The sequence below is a fragment of the Callorhinus ursinus genome, unplaced genomic scaffold, assembly GCF_003265705.2.
Source record: "Callorhinus ursinus isolate GAN/ISIS: 27379988/994484 unplaced genomic scaffold, GSC_fseal_2.0 scaffold12, whole genome shotgun sequence".
Taxonomy (NCBI): domain Eukaryota; kingdom Metazoa; phylum Chordata; class Mammalia; order Carnivora; family Otariidae; genus Callorhinus; species Callorhinus ursinus.
Window position 1 is genome coordinate 27394535 of NW_027397074.1, and position 22550 is coordinate 27417084.

Here is a 22550-nt window from a genome sequence, read left to right on the forward strand (position 1 = left end):
GCAGGATATAAAATCAATGCACAGAAATCAGTGGCATTCCTATACACCAACAACAAGACAGAAGAGAGACAAATCAAGGAGTCTATCCCATTTACAATTGCACCCAAAACCATTAGATACCTAGGAATAAATCTAACCAAAGAGGCAAAGGATCTGTACTCAGAAAACTATAAAATACTCATGAAAGAAATTGAAGAAGACACAAAGAAATGGAAAAACGTTCCATGCTCATGGATTGGGAGAATCAACATTGTGAAGATGTCAATGCTACCTAGAGCAATCTACACATTCAATGCAATCCCCATCAAAATACCATCCACTTTTTTCAAAGAAATGGAACAAATAATCTTAAAATTTGTATGGAACCAGAAGAGACCCAGAATAGCCAGAGGAATACTGAAAAAGAAAAGCAAAGCTGGCGGCATCACAATTCCGGACTTCCAGCTCTATTACAAAGCTGTCATCATCAAGACAGTTTGGTACTGGCACAAAAACAGACACATAGATCAATGGAACAGAATCGAGAGCCCAGAAATGGACCCTCAACTCTATGGTCAACTTATTTTTGACAAAGCAGGAAAGAATGTCCAATGGCAAAAAGACAGTCTCTTCAACAAATGGTGTTGGGAAAATTGGACAGCCTCATGCAGAAGAATGAAACTGGACCATTTCCTTACACCACACACAAAAATAGACTCCAAATGGTTGAAAGACCTAAACGTGAGACAGGAGTCCATCCAAATCCTAAAGGAGAACACAGGTAGCAACCTTTTCGACCTTAGCCGCAGCAACTTCTTCCTAGAAACATCGCCAAAGACACGGGAAGCCCAGGCAAAAATGAACTATTGGGATTTCATCAAGATAAAAAGCTTTTGCACAGCAAAAGAAACAGTCCACAAAACCAAAAGACAACCGACAGAATGGGAGAAAATATTTGCAAATGACATATCAGATAAAGGGCTAGTATCCAAAATCTATAAAGAACTTATCAAACTCAACACCCAAAGAACAAATAATCCAATCAAGAAATGGGCAGAAGACATGAACAGACATTTCTCCAAAGAAGACATCCAAATGGCCAACAGACACATGAAAAAGTGCTCAACATCGCTTGGCATCAGGGAAATCCAAATCAAAACCTCAATGAGATACCACCTCACACCCGTCAGAATGGCTAAAATTAACAAGTCAGGGAACAACAGATGTTGGCGGGGATGTGGAGAAAGGGGAACCCTTCTACACTGTTGGTGGGAATGCAAGCTGGTGCAACCACTCTGGAAAACAGTATGGAGGTTCCTCAAACAGTTGAAATTAGAGCTACCGTTCGATCCAGCAATTGCACTACTGGGTATTTACCCCAAAGATACAAATGTAGGGACCCGAAGGGGTACGTGTACCCCAATATTTATAGCAGCAATGTCCACAATAGCCAAACTGTGGAAAGAGCCAAGATGCCCATCGACAGATGAGTGGATAAAGAAGATGTGGTATATATACACAATGGAATATTATGCAGCCATCAAAAGGAATGAGATCTTGCCATTTGCAACGACGTGGATGGAACTGGAGGGTGTTATGCTGAGTGAAATAAGTCAATCAGAGAAAGACATGTATCACATGACCTCACTGATATGAGGAATTCTTAATCTCAGGAAACAAACTGAGGGTTGCTGGAGTGGTAGGGGGTGGGAGGGATGGGGTGGCTGGGTGATAGACATTGGGGAGGGTATGTGCTACGGTGAGCGCTGTGAATTGTGCGAGACTGTTTAATCACAGATCTGTACTTCTGAAACAAATAACGCAACATATTTTAAGAAAAAAGAAAAAGAAGAAGATAACAGGAGAGGAAGAAAAGGGGAGTATGTCAGAGGGGGAGACGAACCATGAGAGATGATGGACTCTGAAAAACAAACTGAGGGTTCTAGAGGGGAGGGGGGAGGGGGATGGGTTATCCTGGTGATGGGTATTGAGGAGGGCACGTTCTGCATGGAGCACTGGGTGTTATGAACAAACAATGAATCATGGAACACTGCACCAAAAACTAATGATGTAATATATGGTGATTAACATAACAATAAAAAATTAAAAAAAAAGAACAAGAAAAGAGAAAATATAATTTATTGGTATTTATATGTATTAACAAACCCAACTATAGCATATAACAAAGAAAGTTAAGACAAGTTAAGATTCATGTGATGTGTTCTAGCTTAACCACACAAAATATTATTTTAAGTAAGAAATGAGTGAACAAAGGAACCTATAATAAGGGTGAAAATAGAAAGACTTCAGTAAAATATATTTAAATTCAATTATATTTGTAGTTACACTAAAGATAAATGGATAAAACTCTCATTAAAAGCAAAGTTTGCTACACTTGATTTAAAAGATCACAATTCTGTTTACTGTTCACAAAACATTAAAATACAGAAATAATAAAAGTAAAGAACACAGAAAGTTTTGCCATGTAAAGGTAATTAAAATAAACTGATATAACAGTATTAATATAAGACATTAGGGCGAAAAACAGTCCTAGAGAAAGAGAGGGCATGTCACAGTGGTAAAAGATTTAATTAACATAAAATCATAACAATTACAATTTTTTGTAACATAAAAACATAGGCTTGCAATATATGAAGCAAAGATTATAGAACAAAAGCCAGAAATAAACAAATCTATAACTCTATCAGAATGTTTTAATAGAATTCTCTCTTTAGCTCTTTAACATAAAACAAGAAAACACAGGATCAGTAATAATTGATCAGTTAACTTAAAAAAACATGTTTAGGAAACTTGATTTAATTGTGTTTCTATAATGTGTATATATACGAGTGTCTATGTATGTATTTCACTGTTACGGCATTGCAAACAAAAACTGCAAAAAATTTTTTTTTAATTTGCAAACACACACCAGGAATTTCAGAATTGAATGGATATTGTGTTCTCTAACTGCAATGCAATTGAGCTAGAACCAATACTAAAATGTTAATGAGGAAAAAATAAAATATTGGAAAATTCAGATATATGCATCAATGGATAAAGAAAATGTAGTGAAAATCCTGCCATTTGTGACAACATGAATAACCCTGGAGGACATTATGCTAAATGAAATAAACAGTCTATGAGACATCCCTAATTTAACAATGCCCCAGCTGAACTTCTCATCTCTTCTCTATTCCATACCCAAACCTGCACTACCCACTGTCCTCCTCATCTCAGTTTTTATAAGTCCATCTTTCCAGTCACTCAGTTAAAAACCTTTGAGACATTCTCAATGCCTTTCTTTTTATATATACTGCCTTTAGTCTATCAGAAAATCCTATTGGTCCTGTCTTTAAAATACACAGTGTGACCACTTTTGCTACACTCGTTGCTACTTTTCTGGTAGAAGCACTATAACCCCCTCACCTAGATTATACTAGCTCCCTCCATAGTCTTCCTGTTTTCACTCTTGTCCCTCTAAAATATACTTTCAGCAGAATACTGAGAATGACCTTTTAAACAATAATTCAGATCAAATTATTCCTGTCCACAAAATCCTGCTTGTTTCCCATGTCATTCAAAGTTAAGAGTCAAACTCCTGACTGTGGTCTGTACGGCCAGACTTAATTTCTCCTATTCTTCCAACCCCTTCTTCTCATTGTTGCTCCACCAACTCCTATTGCTTTTCTAACCTCATCTCCTACACCCTCCCCTTCTTTCACTCTATTTCAACTACCCTGGACTTCCACTTTTCCTTAAACAGCAGGCATCTTTTTTAAAGCTTTTGCATTAACTCTTTCCCTTGCTCGGAAACTTCTTCAGTTAAATATATGCCCATCTCACTTCTTTACAAATTTCAAGTATTTGTTAAAATTTTATTTTTCACTGAGGGCTACCTGACCATTCCATTTAGAATATAACTAGGCACTGATACCCACTTCTCTATACTTTGATCCCCATACTCTGCTCCATTCATTGTACCTTTTTCTGCAGTACATATCACAATTTTGTCAACTGTTTTGTTTTATTTTTTAACTCTTAGGCTTTCTAAGCACCTATGACTTTGCTTCACATATATTCTGTGATCAATAAGTATTTGTTGAATAAATTAAAATAGGAAAAGTAAAATTAGACTAATGTCAGTTTCAGAAAACAAAATTAGAAGAACATTTGTCCAACATTAGAACATAGAGACTGTCTTAAAAAAGACAAGAGGCATAAAATCTGCAAAAAAATAGATACTACTGACAAAAATTTCAAAAATTTATTTAGAAAAAATATGCAAAGTTAAAATATCTATTCTAGATGTCAAGTATATTATCTGCATTTTGATAAGAAAAACACAAACAATCCAAGAGAAAACAGGTGAAAAGTATATACAAGGATTTATGATCAAGAAATTGTAAAAGGCAATAAAATGTGTGAATGTTTTTCCAACTTTAAATTGAAGCAATAATGAGACACCATTTCTCCCAAGATATTGACAAAATATTAAATGATGATTGTTTCCAATAATAGTAAGAATGCAGAGCCAGAACATGGCTAGTGGGGACGTGATAGATTTAGCCATTCTATGAAGTAAGTTGAAAATACCTACCCAAAATTAAAATACAAACAGCAATTGATAAAGTAATTCCACTTTCAGAAATCTATTATCTAGAAATAAATATATGAGTACATAAAGACACAGATAAAAATGTATATCTCTATCTATTGAAACATTGCTTATAGTGACAAAACTAAAAACATAAATATCCACAAAGAAGGGAAGGGACTAAAAATCTCTGATACACATTCTTACAAAGGAAAATTGTACAGCTGTTAAGGATGAACTGGCCTAACAAATATGGATTGGTGTCTATTGAGCTAGAGGGAGGTTTGCAATGTGCTTTGTCGTAAGATGAGGAAAGAAAGTTGCAGAGTAATGTGTATATATACATATATATGTGGTATATTTCATCTATATATGTATATATGGTATGACAGGTAAAATTTTTAAAAAGAACGATAAGTGTGAAATATATTGAAATGGTTAACATAAGCATAGAAAGAGAATAAAAAGGATAACTTTATTTTTTATCTATCTAGAGGTTTTTTTTCCACCTGTTACATTGAGTATGTATAAAATCTGTTATTTAAATTAAAAGCAAATGTAATATAGAATAGCACACATTTTGATATAACACAAAACCAGATTCAAATTGAATCTCCACTGCTAAAAACCTGTGACCCTGAGTAAAGTAATTAACCATTCACCAACCTCATTGGCCAAATAGGTGTTAATTTACTATTTTTTAGAAGACTTTATTTATTTATTTTAGAGAGAGAAAGAGCTGGGTGAGAAAGAGCGGGAAGGAGACGGAGGAGGAAAGAATTTCCAGCAGACTTTGTGCTGAGCTCGGAGTTCAATGCTGGTACAATCCCACCACCCTGAGATCATGACCTGAGCTGAAACCAGGAGTCAGATGCTCAACCGACTGAGCCACCCAGGTGCCCCCAAATAGGTGTTAATTTAAAGAGATTATACAAATGACTTATCAGGGGGCGCTTGGGTGGCTCAGTGGTTAAGCGTCTGCCTTCGGCTCAGGTCCTGATCCCAGGGTCCTGGGATCGAGCCCTGCATCGGGCTCCCTGCTCCACAGGAAGCCTGCTTCTCCCTCTCCCACTCCCCCTGCTTGTGTTCCCTCTCTCGCTGTGTCTCTCTTCTGTCAAATAAATAAATAAAATCTTTAAAAAAAATTTAAAAAATGACTTATCGGATATATATGGGCACAATATCATTTGATGAATAATGGGTATCAGTCTCATTATATTGCTTCTTAAATTACACACATAATAAAGAGAAAGTACTGCAACTGAGTAGTGAGATAATAAAACCAGGGAGAGGAGAAGGAAGAGGAGGGGGAGGGGAGTAGAAAAAAGAAGGAAGCGGAAGAGCTAACAGTTCCTATGAACTTGCTATGAGCCAGGCAACAGGGCAAAGACTTGCATGCACTAAATCTTTACAATATGTGACATCACATATGAAGTTTTGACAGCTAATAATGAGGTAGGTACCATTTTATTTCCAGTTTTACAAAGTAGGCAACAACTATGAGTTGTAATTTACCTCACTCTACTAAAAAGCAAAATAAGAATTTCCAAAAAAACTTAGTGACCGCTGCGGGGGCACCTGGGTGGCTCCGTTGGTTAAGCGTCTAACTCCTGATTTCCCCCCAGATCGTGATCTCACGGTCCTGGGATGGGGCCCTGTGTCAGGCTCCGCGCGTGGCTGGTAGTCGGCTTGTGCTTTTCCCTCTACTCCTCCCCCTGCTCGCTCTCCCTCTCTCCCTTGCTCTCAAATAAATAAATAAATAAAATCTTAAAAAATTAATTAGTGGCCATTGTGTCTCAAAGATTAGGTATCATCCAAAGGCTAAGATATAACCAATAATCTTTACTCTTTGAATCCTTTGAAGAAACAGTTTATTCCCAAGAGATAGCACATTACTAATTAAATGTGTTTTATACTTAATCTAGAAGATACTCATTGCTAATGCAGCTATAATTACCAGGACCAACTAAATTAATAAAGGTTTTACAAATACAGCTTTTTAAAGTAAATGAACAGATACGTGAAATAGCAAAACACATTATTTCAATCTAATCATTTCTAAAGGAAATTCCTTGGGATTCAAAGGGAAAGAACTATTGAAAATAAAATGTCTACTTTTTCTGTAGAAAATGCTAAAATCTTTTTGATAGAAAGGACAATAATATGAATGCATTAATATTTTTGCAGCTTTACTTCTTTTTGTTAATAGAGGTTAAAAGTGCCAAGAGATATTTAATATTAACACCATTTGCAACAGCATGAGACTTTGCACTTCACCAGCTTCCACCTAGCAAAAATCGTACTGCAAGTACATATTTGCGAGCTTGTTATTTTAGTTAATTATATGCTCGTTTAGAAACCATGATAGAACTGGCAGCTATTATGACTACAAATAAATGTTTATTTTTGTAGTTCTTATTTTATAACATAATAACTAAACAAAAGCTAAGGAAATTTAACCATTAGCCTTTGTGATTCAGCTAATGCTGCCTATCTTTTAATAGCACTCCTTATTTGACAGATTTTCTAAACATGTGGTTCAAGTAGTTGAAAAATCCACTACAAGAGCCAGATACTTAGATTTTTTTTAATGAAAGTAATTTTGTAGGATTTTGCATTTACATATGACAAATGCAATAAGCATTATTCCCTTAAAAATAAAATTGCCTTATAAAAATAAAAATGGTTTAGAAAAATAATTTTTAGAACTATCAATAATTTGAAAGATGTGAAAGATATTTCCCCCCATTCATAGCTAAAAAACAAAAGAACTACTAAGTGGATATTCATTACAAAGTAAATTATGAGATAACAATAAGTATAAGAAAAAAGAGTATACATAATAAAAGCTCAAAATTATATTTCTTAAATGTCCAGCACACTTCCTTCATATAGTATGTAACCAATTTTTTTTTCTTTTCAAGCTTATATCCCTTTTCTCAAATTACTATTATTCAATGAAAGAGAAAGGGAACATAGAATGATCTTTAACAAACAAACCACAATATTATTTTTAGTAGAGTTTAGCAAGTCATTTGCTTTTCTGGTTGCACTATAAAAAGAGAATGCTTTAATTCTGCCTTTCTTCAAGGACACCCTTATTAAAAAGAAGGCCTTGAGTGAACTCTTATTCCAAGTAACATAAGGATAGTATTCATTCAGAAATTATTCTGGCCGGGAATGTAAGCTGAAAATATTTGCCATTTTTGGAACTATACTATGAGACATTTTAAAGGAAGCTCTTCAGGCTTGAGTGAGCTATAGGATAGAAATTTGGATCTACACAAAAATAAAGATCATTGGAAATAGCTAATATGTGATTTTTAATAATCTGTTTTGTCTCATCTTATTTTCCTTAAAGGACAATTGAGTACTTAAGCAATAATAGCAGCAACAAAAATAATGCATTACTGATATATACAGAGGCAAATATATGACAAATATAGCATAAGGGATGAAAAGTAATAAATAGAAATATACTGTTATAAGATTATTGCCTTATATATTGATTTGACTTTATTTACAGGTAGAGAGTGATGTTACAGATACATATTGTAATTCCTAAAGACAACACTAAAATAAAAACAAATTAATTAACAGACATAACTCAAAAGTTATTAGAGAAGATAGAAAAAAAAATATTCAATTAATCCAAAAGTCAGGAAAGAAGAAAAATGTAATAAAGAGCAAGTAAAGAACAAGTAGCAAGATAGTAGACCTAAGCATATCAACAATTACATCAAAAAATACTTTAATGGAAAGACAGAAATTTTTATTAGATTTAAAAACTAGAAGTCAAATAGTGTTCATAAGAGAAACATTTTAAAATAGGAATATTTCAGGTAAAGAATATTACTAAGGATATTTCATAATGATAAATGAGTCACTCTAAGAGAAGGCTCTAACAATCTTAAATGTATATGCAACTAAAAACAGAACTTCAAGATACATTAAACACAACTGACAACTCCATGTGAAAAAAAATGCCACAATCACCAAAAATTTCAGTAGCTTTTCTCTTAAATTGATGGAATGATAGACAAAAACAATCTATCAAGTAAAAGTTATATTTTATTTAAATAAAATCAGCAATCAACTTCACTTAATGAATATGTAAATAACACTATAGCCACATATTACAAAATAAAAATTTTTTCATATGTACTGAAAACAAGCCTCAATAAAGTTCAAAGATTTTATATCACACAGAGGATGTGTTGTGACCACAATAAATACAACTAAATTAGAAATGAATTTAAGAATTTGTGACAAAATTCCCAAGTATTTGGAAATTTTCCAATGTTCTACTTTACAAGCCTTAGGTCAACAACCTCAAAGAGGAAATTAGATACTAATTCAAAGTAAATGAAAGTAAAAGAAAAATAATAAAAACGTGTGGGATGAATCTAAGACAGTGCTTAGTGACAAACATTAACTTTAAATGCTTATATTATAAAAAATAAAATTTAAACCAATGAGCTATGTTTCCACTTTAAGAAATTACAAAAGACCGAATCAACTGGAAAGTATACAGGAAGAAGGAAATAACAACAATAAGAGTGAAAATAAGTGAAATAGAAACATACAAACATTAGAGAAAAATCTGCAAAACTAAATGTTAATTTTTTTCTAAAGAATCAACATAGTTGATCACTTGCTGACTGGACTGAACAGAAAGAAAACATTGCCCAAAACAGATATAGAATGAAAAATATCACTACAGTTTCCACACACATAAGCTATTTTTTGTCAATAAATTCAACGACTTAGATGAAATATACTTATTTATAGATATAAGAAAATTAACCAAAACTGACACAAGAAAAAAAAAAGAAAAATCCCATATCCAAGAAATCAAATTCATAATTAAATATCTTCTTGCAACAAAAACTTTAGATGGCTTGTCTGGTAAATTCCCTCAAAAAATATATATATTTTAAGATTTTATTTGTTTATTTGTCAGAGAGAGAGAGAGAGAGAGCGCACAAGCAGGAGCAGCAGGCAGAGGGAGAAGAAGGCTCCCCACAGAGCAAGGAGCCCAATGTGGGACTTGATCCCAGGACCCCAGGATCATGACCTGAGCTGAATGCAGAAGCTTAACTGACTGAGTCACTCACTCATCACTCTCTCAAATATTTTAAAAAGAAATATACCAATATTAGACAAATTCTTTCAGAAAGCAGAAGAGGAAGAAGCACTTCTCAACTCATTTTATGAAGGCAACCAAATCTTGAATCTAAAATCAGACAAGACCATTGCAACAACTGACAATTCTACATCAATAATAGTCATTTATAGGAATGCAAAAATCTTCAACAAAGTATTAACAAAACAAATCCAGAAATGCAAAATTGAACATTGAAGCATCAATGTAACTTAAATTAACAAAATAAAAATAAAAATGATACAATCATTTCAGTGTGTGCAGATTTTTTTATTATGTTATGTTAATCACCATACATTACATCATTAGTTTTTGATGTAGTGTTCCATGATTCATTGTTTGCATATAACACCCAGTGCTCCATGCAGTACGTGCCCTCTTTAATACCCATCACCAGGCTAACCCATCCCCCACACCCTTCCCCTCTAGAACCTTCAGTTTGTTTCTCAGAGTCCATAGTCTCTCATGGTTCGTCTCCCCTTCTGATTTCCCCCGCGTCGTTTTTCCCTTCCTACTACCTTCTTCTTTTTTTTTTTTTAACATATAATGTATTATTTGTTTCAGAGGTACAAGTCTGTGATTCAAGTCTTACACAATTCACAGCGCTCACCATAACACATACCCTCCCCAATGTCTATCACCCAGCCACCCCATCCCTCCCACCACCACAGATTTTTAAATGAAAATTTTAATAAGATTTGTGTACACGTTTATAAAATTCAGCAGTCATTCAAAATAAAATTTTAAAAACTCCCAGAAAACTAGGAAGAAAAAATATCTTTATGACCATTGGTAAGTGAAAAATTTCTTAGGACACAGAAGATTTATGATTACAAAATTTGAAATTGATCAATTATAATTCATTAAAATAAAAAACTTATGCAAACTAGAAATACTACTAATAGAATCAATACCTAAACCACAGCTTGGGAGAGTATAGTTGCAATACCTGTATCTGACATAGAAATTGTATCCAGAGTATAGAAAGAACATTAATACATCAATAAAAAGACAAATGTCCAGTTAAAGTGGGCAAAAAACTGGAAAAAACAATTTGCAGAAGATTTTTAAATGGCCAATAAACACCTGAGAATTTACTAAGGATTATTAGTTGCAAATGCAAATCAAACAACAATAAAATGCCCCTGCAATTCCACTAGGATGACTGAAATTTTAAAATAATTATATCAAGCGTAGGCAGGTATGGGAAACAACTGGAGCAGTAGTTCAGTCCTGTGAGAGTGTAAAATGGAACAGCTATGTTGAAAATCTTTTTTGGCAGTTTCTTATGAATTTAAGCCTCTGATATACAGAATTTTTCTCTTAGATATTTGCCTGAGAGAAATAAAGTCATGCGTCATCATTCTTTTTCTGCTTTTGATCTTCCCCCTTTTGCTTGTGTTTCTAACAAAATTTACATTGTGTTTTATCTACTGAAGAACTCATCTCTTCAGTCAAAAACATTATGTAGGCTTTTGTAATGTTATTTGCGAAAGCAACAACAATAAATGGAAACTAGTACTCAGTTTTATGAAACTGGTTAAATAAATTATGGTGTACATAAATGATGAGGCATTATGTCAAACATTAAGAAGCTGTTTTAAAAACATGTTTGAGATAGGAAAATATAACTTAACCTCTCATCTTGAAAACCATCTCATTTGGCCTCAGAACACCAAGTCCTTCTTCTCCATTACAATGTGCTTCTTCTGTGTTCTTTGTTGGATTCTTTCCCTCCAAATGTTGAAGAGCATCAGGACTAAGCCTTCATAGCTCTACATTTTGCTATCAAAACTCACTCTTTAGTGATCTCATGCTTTTCATGATTTCAAATATATCTATACATGGAAGACCACTCAAATTATCTCCAGCCTGAACATGTCCCCTGTACTCCAAATGTTTACCCTCCTAACAATAACATCTTTATTTAGATGCTTATTAGATATCTCACACTTTTCATGCCCAAGGCAAAGTTCAGTTTATCTCCTCCCTAGCATTCTGCATCTCAGGAAACAGCTCCACCATCCATCCATTTGTTCGGGTTTATAGTTTTCATCTTTCTTTCCTGCTTTTTTATTTTTTTTAGATTTTATTTATTTATTTGAGAGAGAGATAGGGAGAGATTGAGCACAAGCATGGCAGAGAGGGAGAAGCAGGCTTCCCGCTGAGCAGGGAGCCTGATGTAGGGCTCTATCCTGGGATCGTGACCTGAGCCAAAGGCAGATGCTTAACCAGCTAAGCCACCCAGGTGCCCCTCTTTCTTGCTTTTATACCTTACCCCCATCCATTAAATCCTCTTGCCTCTATCTTTAAAATACATCTCCCATTTAACCATTTCTCTCCACTTTGGCTGTTACCATCCTGACGTAAGCCTTTTATTCTCTCTCTTATGCTCCTTAGTAGCCTCCTAACTGATGTCTGCTTCTCCTCCGGGCCCCTACATTCTACTTCACATACAGCAGACAGAGTGAATTTATTTAACATTATTTAACGTAATATTATGTCACTTCCCTGATCTAATATGCTCCAATGAAAGAAATCCAAAGATGTTTACATGTCCTTCTTAATAGATTACAATTAATCTGGCCTTAACATTTATTTCTAGTGTTGTATATTTTCTTAATTTTCTACAATAATCATACAATCATTTATTGCTTCTGAAAAAAGAAAAAAATATATAAAGCAGTTTGCCAAGTCAAGATGGTAAAAACAGTTAACAGGTATAAAAAGAAAAGAACATTTAGAGGAGATAAAAGAAATGAGAAACAGTTCCACTGCAATACATGAACATTTTATTTTATTTCTAGAAGAGTGAAATTAGTAAGAATGTACAGAAAGAAACTGTCAGGTGAATACCTATTATCTTTTATTGTACATGACTATAATTGCTGTTACCTGGTTTACTTCATAATATCCAAGTGCTTCTGAAATTTTTGTGTTTATATTCATAATATTAAAAAGATAGAAGACATACCTGGGAATATCATTATTAGGACTGACCACATTGAAAACCTACATTGAAATAAAAGCTAAATTACCATGGCATTAAGACAATCATGTATAAGTTAAAATTAATGCAGATACTTAGTTTTTTTTTATTTTCCAGTTATTTTAAGTAAATAGAAATTAAGGATACAATTTTGAGATGATACATTTTGTATGACCTCCTAAATTTACCACAGACTCATAGAATATTAGAGATTTAAGGAAACCTAGACCCCATATAAGACAATTCCTTCCATGTCACATAAGAAAACTGAGACCTAGAGAGCAGAAGCCACTTTTCTAAATTTTCACAGCCAGGTATTAACAAAACAAATGCTTGAAGTTAGTATCCTATAAATTAATCTATTGTTTATCCCTGAATTATCCATAATGCTCTATTTCCTTATATTATCACCATTACCCATACTTTGGCCACATTGTTCTTACATAAGCATTCTGAACTAGCATCTTAACCTAATGTCCACAGTTGTGACACAAGAAGATGAACAACAGCCTTTGGTGCAGGGGTGAGGGTATGGCACCAATCACCACTGTCTTTATGCTTAATTCCCATTCCATGCCAAAACTGGTAGTTGCCAACAACAGTGCATTGTCTCAACTGTTATGAAGGAGATTTAAAGGGGAGGGGGAATGGGATAAGTAAAAGACAAGTCATCCACTTATTTTCCAGTCAGAGCTGCCATATTATTGCACACTCTCAAATTAGGAAGCAATGCCAAAGACCATTTAGTGCAATTTCATGAGATGCCTGTGAATATCTACAGCATGCTTGCCAAGTGCTTTTCTAGGTGATGACTGAACACATTTTTGTGAAAATAAAATAATTACCTCTTAAGACATCTCATTATATCTTTGAATAATTGTTACAAATTTTAAATTTTAAAATGACTTTAAATGTGTGTTCAAATATGATCATAATTTATTAATTTATTTGTTCTCTTAACAGATATTTGTAGAGAGGGGTGTGTGTGTGTGTGTGTGTGTGTGTGTGTGTGTGTGTGTGTGAGATCAGAGTTGAACAACCCCTTCAGTTGAAATCTGAATAGAACAGAGTCCCAAATGATTATCACCTTCATAATAACAATAATGATAATTTTACTATGTCTAGGAATTAAGACAGTTCACTTTGGTTCAAATTTTGTAAAAGTTTTAAGCACAGTATTTCATTTTACTATACAAAAAACTTATGAGGTAATATTATTAATCCCAGTTTCTGAGATTTAGGAAGGTTAAATAACTTGCCCAAGGTCACATGGCTAGTAAAAGTAGTGCAACTGGATTTCAGAGTCTTCGCACTTCAGCCATTTTCCAATATTAATACAATAACCTATTAATGTAAACTGAGATTAAGTCTGCTTTTTTGTTAGGCACCTCACACACACTTATTTTGAGCTTACTACTGTTTATAAAATAAAAACAAGAGAAAATGAAAATGTCTAATGCCTGTAAAACAGAAGAGTCTCACAAAAATGCCACCTCAACATTTTTTATTATTTCTGCTTAAAAAAAAAAAACAGGCTAACTTAAGATGTATATAATTCTCTACTTCTGTAGACTTTCTATGTTTGTTGTTGCTGTTTTTGTTGTTACAGAGATATTCTCAATATCACAAGTTGAAATTGTCATAATGAAAACTTCTCAATTAAAAATACTGACAAATGGACTTGAGCTAATTTTTGTTCTTGCCTAAAACATCAAAATATTGCTTTATTCAAACAATGATGACATATGATTTACTTATTTCTTTTGTAAAAGAAAGACTGACCCTTTCCAAAATCATAAATGAATGTTTTGTCAATCTTCAGCCATTTTTTTCTCCTGAAATCACAGCAAAATGCCAGCTACAAAAGTTTATACCCTACTTCGTTGTGAGTTTTGAATTTCATGCCATGTAATTAATTTCTTGTATAAGTTTTGTAATCTTGTTAAGACAATTCATTTGGTAATGTCACCATTTGAAGTTGCAAGGTTTTAGAACATGTACATTTTCTTTGGGAATAACGATTATTCCCAAATGTTTCCCTTGTCTTAAAAATAAGAAAAAGCGTGTTCTAAACATTTTTCAAATATCTAATATTTGAAAGTTAATGGATCCAATTTTAATTGCATGTTACCTTTATAATTCCAACAAAGATATGCAAAATAAAATCTATTTTCAATTATTTCAATGTTTAATGGGTACATGTCAAAGACAGAGTAGAAGAAATTATTTCTCATATAAATAAAGCTATAAAATTGGAGATATTTTGTGTATGTGATTTTTATTCATCCTAATTTTTTTTTTAAGATTTTGTTTATTTATTTGTCAGAGAGAGAAAGAGCACAAGAAGGGGGAGCTGCAGGCAGAGGGAGAAGCAGTTTCCCCGCTGAGCAAGAAGTCCGATGCAGGACTCGATCCTAGAACCCTGGGATCATGACCAAAGCCGAAGGCAGATGCCTAAAAGACTGAGCCACCCAGGTGTCCCTAGCCTAATTCTTTTCTTAACAAAGATGTTATGATGCCCTAAACCGAAGGTAGGAAAATCTATGTCATCTATGTTTCATGTAGACATAATAGGATGTTTCCCCTTCTAGCCAGATGTCTTAGTCTAACACTACCCTGCAACTGAACTTAGCTCTATCTCACAAATTACTCAAATGTAAGTTACCATAATGTCCATGTTTCCATTCTAGAGCTAATAGAATCCTCATTGATTTTTAGATTCCAATTAAAAAAAATGTGTTTTTATGAACTCATCTATGTGGGCAACTTTAGTCTATTTGGAACAAAAAATTGCTCTTGCATCAGTCAATTCCACTTAAAAGAAGAGGAATGTAGTAATATATCTAAAACATCTAAAGTTACTTGAAATTTTTAATTATACTTTTTGTACAGTACAATTTTACACCTAGATGTCTCCAGACATAAGAACCTCAACAGAAAGAGAAATTGTTTTAAGTATACAAATATGAATTTGAAATTTTCCCCTAGAATTGTAAAAAAAGATGCACTCTAATATGTTTTCCAATATTTTCTATAGCCTCCAGATACTAGCCATCCATTTCTTCTCTACCTCACATGTTATCCACTCCATTTGATTACTGTGCCCCAAGTTTTTATCTCATTTGTGATTAAACCCTTTTTATTTTCCACATTGAATAAAAACAAGCTTATTTGAATATAGAATCAATTTATTTATTTTTCCCCTAAGGGTATGCCATATTTACCTATTTAAATTATGTAACAACAAAACTTAGTAGGAAAAGCAGAGAAGGGATGGAAATTTACAAAGCCACAATAGAATCTCTTTGAAAAAGGACAGAATAATGGAAGAAGGGTTTCTAATGTTTCCTGAAAGAGATTTTTTTTTGTAACACTGTTTACCTTTCCCAACCTGATTAAATCCAAGAGAACCTTTAATTTACTCTTCCTGAAAGTCTTTCACTCAATTCACACATACATCCTTCCCATTTGAGAACCTATATTAACAATACGTTACATACTCTAGTAGGTTACTGAATTTTCTTGTTCTGAGTGAGATATAAATGCTAAGAATTTTGGAAATACTTCATTGGATGTGTTAGAAAATGGATATGCAGATTCATATCTTCACATTTCTCTAATTTTCTTTTAATTTTGGAAAAGAATAGTGTTGAATTCTAAGTTAGAATTTATTAAAAGTCTATATAATTTTTTTGCCCAGACAGTGTTTTTTAGACTTTCAAATATCTTTAATGACAGACCGAATAATTGTCATTTCACCCAAATCTTCCAGTGCAGAAGTAACCCTCATTAGGTTTACCTGAAACATTTTCAGTTTCTAGAATGGTAAACATTTTAAAGAAGTGAGTGGAGTGAAGAGAGTCAAACCACAAATAAAAAGAATTTTTTTTCCTTTTTTTTTTTTGGTTTTATTATGGAGATCTGATTTTATGCTGTTCATATGTATTGATTATCATTTGAAAATAATTAACCACAAGCTTTAATGGTGTTAATAAGCCTCCTCAAATCTTTTGTAGGACTAATATAAGAAGCAATAAGTAAAGCCTAATATTGTCTCTCCCAGTGGTTCTCAAACTTGAGCAAACATTAGAGTCATTTGGAAGATTTGTTGAAACATAGATCTGGGCTCCATCCCTAGATCTTCTGGGTTAGGACCCAAGAATTTTCATTTCTAGCAGTTACTTCTGCCATTTGGGGATCACACTTTGAGAATCACTGATCTACTTTGTTAATCATGGTCATCACAAATCAGTATTTAATTAAGCAGAAGGAACAGAATATATAAATATTTGTATCTATAGATAACACATCCATGCAATTAAAAATTTCACTTTGGATCTTGATGCCTACTGAGCCACACAAATACATGAGAGAAAGAGAAAAAAAATGACAGAAATTAAGATAATTAAAAAAAAAACCTCTCAGAAATTTTGAGAGAAGGAAATCACCTTTGATAAAAGCGCTGCTTTACTATAAAGATAAGTCATTAGACATTTACTACAAAACAGATTCAGTCACTTCTATAGTGAGAGCTGAGGGAACACTGGTTATGTTTGCTAACATGGCACTTCCCTTTGGCAGAGCCAAGTACATACCAAGTGATTATTCTGACTGAATAATTTTTCTTTGTTGCCCGGGCAGTTCTGAAGTTGAAACTGAGTAAAGACTTTACTTATTTACTACTGAGTTGGATGAATAAAAGTAGAAGAGCTTGAAGATAACATTCAAATAAATAAATTTAAAGATTTAGAAATTAGAATACAGAAGTAATAAAGTCAGTTCTCAAGGAAGTTATTCCAAAACACAGAATACTGCTTATAGAAAACATACAATTGTGTGGTGTAAAACCAATGTTTATTTTTTTTTTAAAGATTTTATTTATTCATTTGAGAGAGAGAGATTTATTCATTCACAGAGAGAGAGAGAGAGAGGACGAGCAGGGGGGAGAGGCAGAGGGAGAAGCAGACTCCCCACTGAGCAGGGAGCCCCATATGGGGCTCAATCCCATGATCTGGAGATCACGACCTGAGCCAAAGGCAAACGCTTAACCATCTGACCCACCCAGGCACCCCACCAATGTTTATTCTTAAAATTGTTTCTAGAAGAGCAGGAGAAAGCATAGCAAGTCCTTCTGAGTACCATTTTCAGATAGAAAAATGTTATAAAAGAATAATCTCAAATAAACTAATGAAAGACTCATCACTCAATTATTAACACTTTTTCCTCTATATTAATAAAAAATATACCTGTCTGTAAAAGTGTCACTTGTTAATTAAAACCATTTATTTCATTTTTTTTAAGATTTTGTTTATTTTTATTTTATTTGAGAGAGAGAGAATGAGAGATAGAGAGCACGAGAGGGAAGAGGGTCAGAGGGAGAAGCAGACTCCCCACTGAGCAGGGAGCCCGATGCGGCACTCGATCCCGGGACTCCAGGATCATGACCTGAGCCAAATGCTGTCGCTTAACCAACTGAACCACCCAGGTGCCCCTAAAACCATTTATAAAATACCCTAAAGAAAAATATATGAGGCAGTTCTACTAGTTTCACTGTTAATTGTTAGTGCACCCAGGTACTCTTGAAACTTGCAGGCTTTGTACCAGCATTTCTCTGTCAGGAACTTTTTTACTAGAGATTTATACTTGGTTCAGTTTCTCATCCGTCTCTTCAGAAAGACCATTCCTAAAGTAGCAGAACCCTGTTACTCTCATTCTGTCCTACCCAGCTTGATTTATTCTTTTTTTTTTAAGATTTTATTTATTTATTTGACAGAGAGAGACACGGCAAGAGAGGGAACACAAGCAGGGGGAGTGGGAGAGGGAGAAGCAGGCTTTCTGCAGAGCAGGGAGCCTAATGTGGGGCTCGATCCCAGGACCCTGGGATCATGACCCAAGCCGAAAGCAGATGCTTAAAGACTGAGCCACCCAGGCGCCCCAGCTTGATTTATTCTTAACATTTATTATATTTCAATAAATCTGTATAATCATGTATAAAAAGTACCATTAGCTCATCACATTGTGGCTTTAGAATATGTACATAAATTCTCTAACACCCCACCCTTCAAAGGTGAGCTAGATTCGTCCTCTTCAGTGAGAGCCAGACTACATGACTATTAATGAATAGAATGTTCAGACGTAGCAATGAGTCTAAGTCTCTTGAGTGGCCTGCTGTGAGAGAAGTTAGCAACCATGGGTACTCATGAAGCCTGTAAGAGGCCAACTGAGGAAGTGAGGCTTCCTTCTAACAATCGACACTAACTGCCCAGCCCTGTGAGTGAGTCACCTTGAAACCAAAGTGTTTGGCTCCAACCAAGCTTTCAGATGACCGCAGTCTCAGCTGATATTTTGATTGCAATCTTGTGAGAGAAGACAAGCCAAAGCTGCACAGCAAAGCAACTCTGTAATTCCTGACCTATAGAGACTGTGAGGTTAATATGTTGATTGTTATTTTTAAAAGTATGAAATTTGATAGTATGTTGTTATAAATCAATAGCTAATACAATCACTATTGAATAAGTACTACCCATTTTACTAACAAAATCCTCCTTAATGCCTACAATTGCCATTTTATATTTAACAAAAGAAATCTTTGAAACTAATTTAGACCTTTATCTTAATCATGTATCACTCTCTTGCATACTCCCAGAAGGAAAATGCAAGTGAAAGAAATTGGTGATGATATACCTAAAACTTCATTTTAGTATCCAATTTCTCTAGCTATATTTTCAACTTAGTATTATCAATGTCTGTGTTTTTCAACACAATACAATATGTAGTGACATGAGGAGTGTTGATAAGGGTGTCCTACACTACTGTCTATAAGATTTTCTTCTCAGCAGTTAACCCTCTCTGTGCAAGTTTTGTTGTTAGCGTTTTCTCAATCTCACCATGTTGTTAGACAATAAAAATTATATTGATTTCATTTCCTGGTCAATAGTTATTATAAGATACATCTGCATTTAGACATTAAAATATTTTTAAAAGTGTCTTTGAATTAATGAAATAAAGTATATATGAATATGCTTATTGGTTAATTGCCATTGTCCCTGCTAGAATGTAAAAAGCAAAGACTTTCTCTTGTGCATCATCATATCCTCAGCCTATTACAGTGCTTGGGACATAACAGGTGCTGAATAAATATTTATCCAATGACTGAATGAATACACACACGTATACATAAAATTAGTGAATAATATGTACTAAATATGAACATTCTCTGGTTTGTTTATCTACATGAACTTCAAAAAGTTTTAGGTAAGTATTATAATAAATTGTGTTTCTAAGTTGAAAAAGTTTATGATTAAAAATTACCAACATTGAGAAAAATTGGTGGTGCGGTCACCTAGAGTATTTCTGTTCCCGCCAGGGGCCAACCTCACCCCAGGCAGTGAAGCTCCGGGGGCTGGAGCCTTACAGCCCCAGGGAGGTGCCCTCACTCAACCGTGGCCTGAAATGCAGAAAAGGCCATGAGGGCCTTAGCAAGATTTCGCCAAGCTCAACTGGAAGAGGGAAAAGTGAAGGAACAAAGACTCTTCCTTGTCTCATAATGTACTGAGCTGCCCAAAGCTGAGAAGTAGAGACGACAAATCATTGGAGAGATCTCTAAAAAAGTGGCTCAAATTCAGAATGCTGGTTTAGGGGAATTCCGAATTCATGACCTGAATGATGAAATTAACAAACTGCTAAGAGAGAAAGGACACTGGGAAGTCCGGATAAAGGAGTTGGGTGGTCCTGATTATGGAAAAGTTGGCCCTAAAATGCTGGATCATGAAGGGAAAGAAGTCCCAGGAAATTGAGGTTACAAGTCCTTCGGAGCAGCAAAAGATTTGCCTGGTGTCAGAGAGCCTTTTGAAAAAGAACCTCTTCCTCCTCCAAGAAAGACATGTGCCGAGCTCATGAAAGCAATCGATTTTGAATACTACGGTCGCCTCGATGAAGATGACGGTGTCATCGTGCTTTTGGAATAGACATACGAATAGAAATTCAGGGCCAGATTGGTGGAAAAGTGGAAAGCAGAGTGAGAGGCCTGGCTGGCGAGAGGAGAAAAGGCAGAGGAGGAGGAGGAAGAAGAGGAAGAGATCAACATATGTGCTGTCACCGAGGAGGAGTCTGACAAGGAAGGCAGCCAGGAGAAAGAAGGTGAAGACCAGCAGCAGAAGTTCATCACCCACTTCCCAGGGCCATCCCAGCAAGAGATCAAGGAGGCCCTTGTGTGGAGGAAGAAGATGGAACTCCTCCAGAAGTATGCTAGTGAGTCCCTGCAGGCCCAGAGCGAAGAGGCCAAAACACTTCTGGGCTACTAGGGCTGAGCTGGGACGTGCTCAGGGTCTGGAAATCTGCCGGGAGGCCGTCACCCCCTCTGGCCCTTGGTGACCCCACTGGACTCTGCTGTCCTGGGATTGCAGATAGGCTGGCTCATGCTATGAGTCTTCCTGCTACTTCCCCTACCTTTTCTAACCCCCTCTCCTGATCCGAAGGGACGGGCTGCTTGTGCCTCCCTGGCAGGCTGTCTGCGTGCTGAATCCTCAGCTGTCACTGCTGTACAAATGTTTTGCTATTGTAGGAACCCATTTATTTTTATCTAGAGTGTGTAAAACAGGCTGCTCATGGGCTGCCTGTGTTTTACTTAGCTTTCTACTGTCATTCGCTGGAGAGGGAGGTCAACTTATGACTACCATTAAAAAGATATCAGTTTTTCCTAAAAAAAAAAATTATCAACATTACCTCTGGGTAACTTAAGATAACTATTTTATTTCATACTTTATTTACTATTTAACATTTTTATTGCTATCAGTTTTACAGGAAACAGATGCTTTCGCTCATGAAACTTTGAATAGGAGTTCTTTTCAAGCAACCCTAAAACTCTCCATTTGAATTTACCTTAACCTCTATAATCTGGCATAATATAAATTTACATAAAATAAGTGCTTAAACAGGGTATTATCCCATTTTAAAATTTTCCAAGTTTTGGGTGGAGGATATAGAGGAAGTTTCCACCTCCACTCCATTTTTAAAACAAACAAAAAAGTATACTCCATTTTGCTTTTATATAGTACCAACTTATGTGTGACTATTTTCACCTTTTCATAAGCAGATCTTTTCCATGTCTACATTCTGAACATCCTATCAAGAAATACTAACTCTCCTTTGTGGCACATACTTTCCAGGCAACGTGCCCATTTTGCAGAAAAATTGTTTTCATCACCTCAAGGATGACTATGTAGTCAGGATACAAAGGCCAGTTCCCAACAAAAGATGCCTACCAAAGGGCTTTCCTGTGTAGAGTGACCACAATCAATAATAGTTTTCCAGTTCCATAAAGCTCAAGACAAATATGACTAAAATGAAAAGGCTTCCCTGGAAAAGACAAGTAAAAGGTATATTGGTTGAGTGGAATGTTAATATATTAATGAAATTGATGACATAGTGATTTATTTCGTTGACAGAATTTAGAATGAGATTCATTTATCATTATCCAATAGTCATTCATCAACAGTACATTGCCCCAAGCATTTAGCCTCCTGTTAGTAGTTTAAGTTTTCTTTGTAGTAATTATACTGGAGAAAGAATACACTGTTTGTGGTCCACTTGATTATAAATAAAATACAAACAAAATTAATATTTTATGGAAAATAATCTTTTATATTCTTCAAGTGATAATTCTATTACTTTGTTTTACATATTTTATATTGCTTTATCTTCTATCCTACCAAAATTATCTACTTTAAAAAGACAATTAATTTTAATTCTACAGTAATACTCTTCTATTCAAAAGGAAGCATGATAATAAAGCCCCTGATAAAAATGGATGAGTTTTAGATAAT

General features: G+C 34.6%; 1 pseudogene; it reads left to right on the forward strand.

Annotated features, from left to right (window-relative positions):
- The window catches only part of LOC112825310 (pre-mRNA-splicing factor ISY1 homolog pseudogene), a 175246-nt pseudogene extending 154168 nt beyond the window's left edge, over positions 1-21078 (forward strand).
- The last annotated feature ends 1472 nt before the right edge of the window (positions 21079-22550 follow it).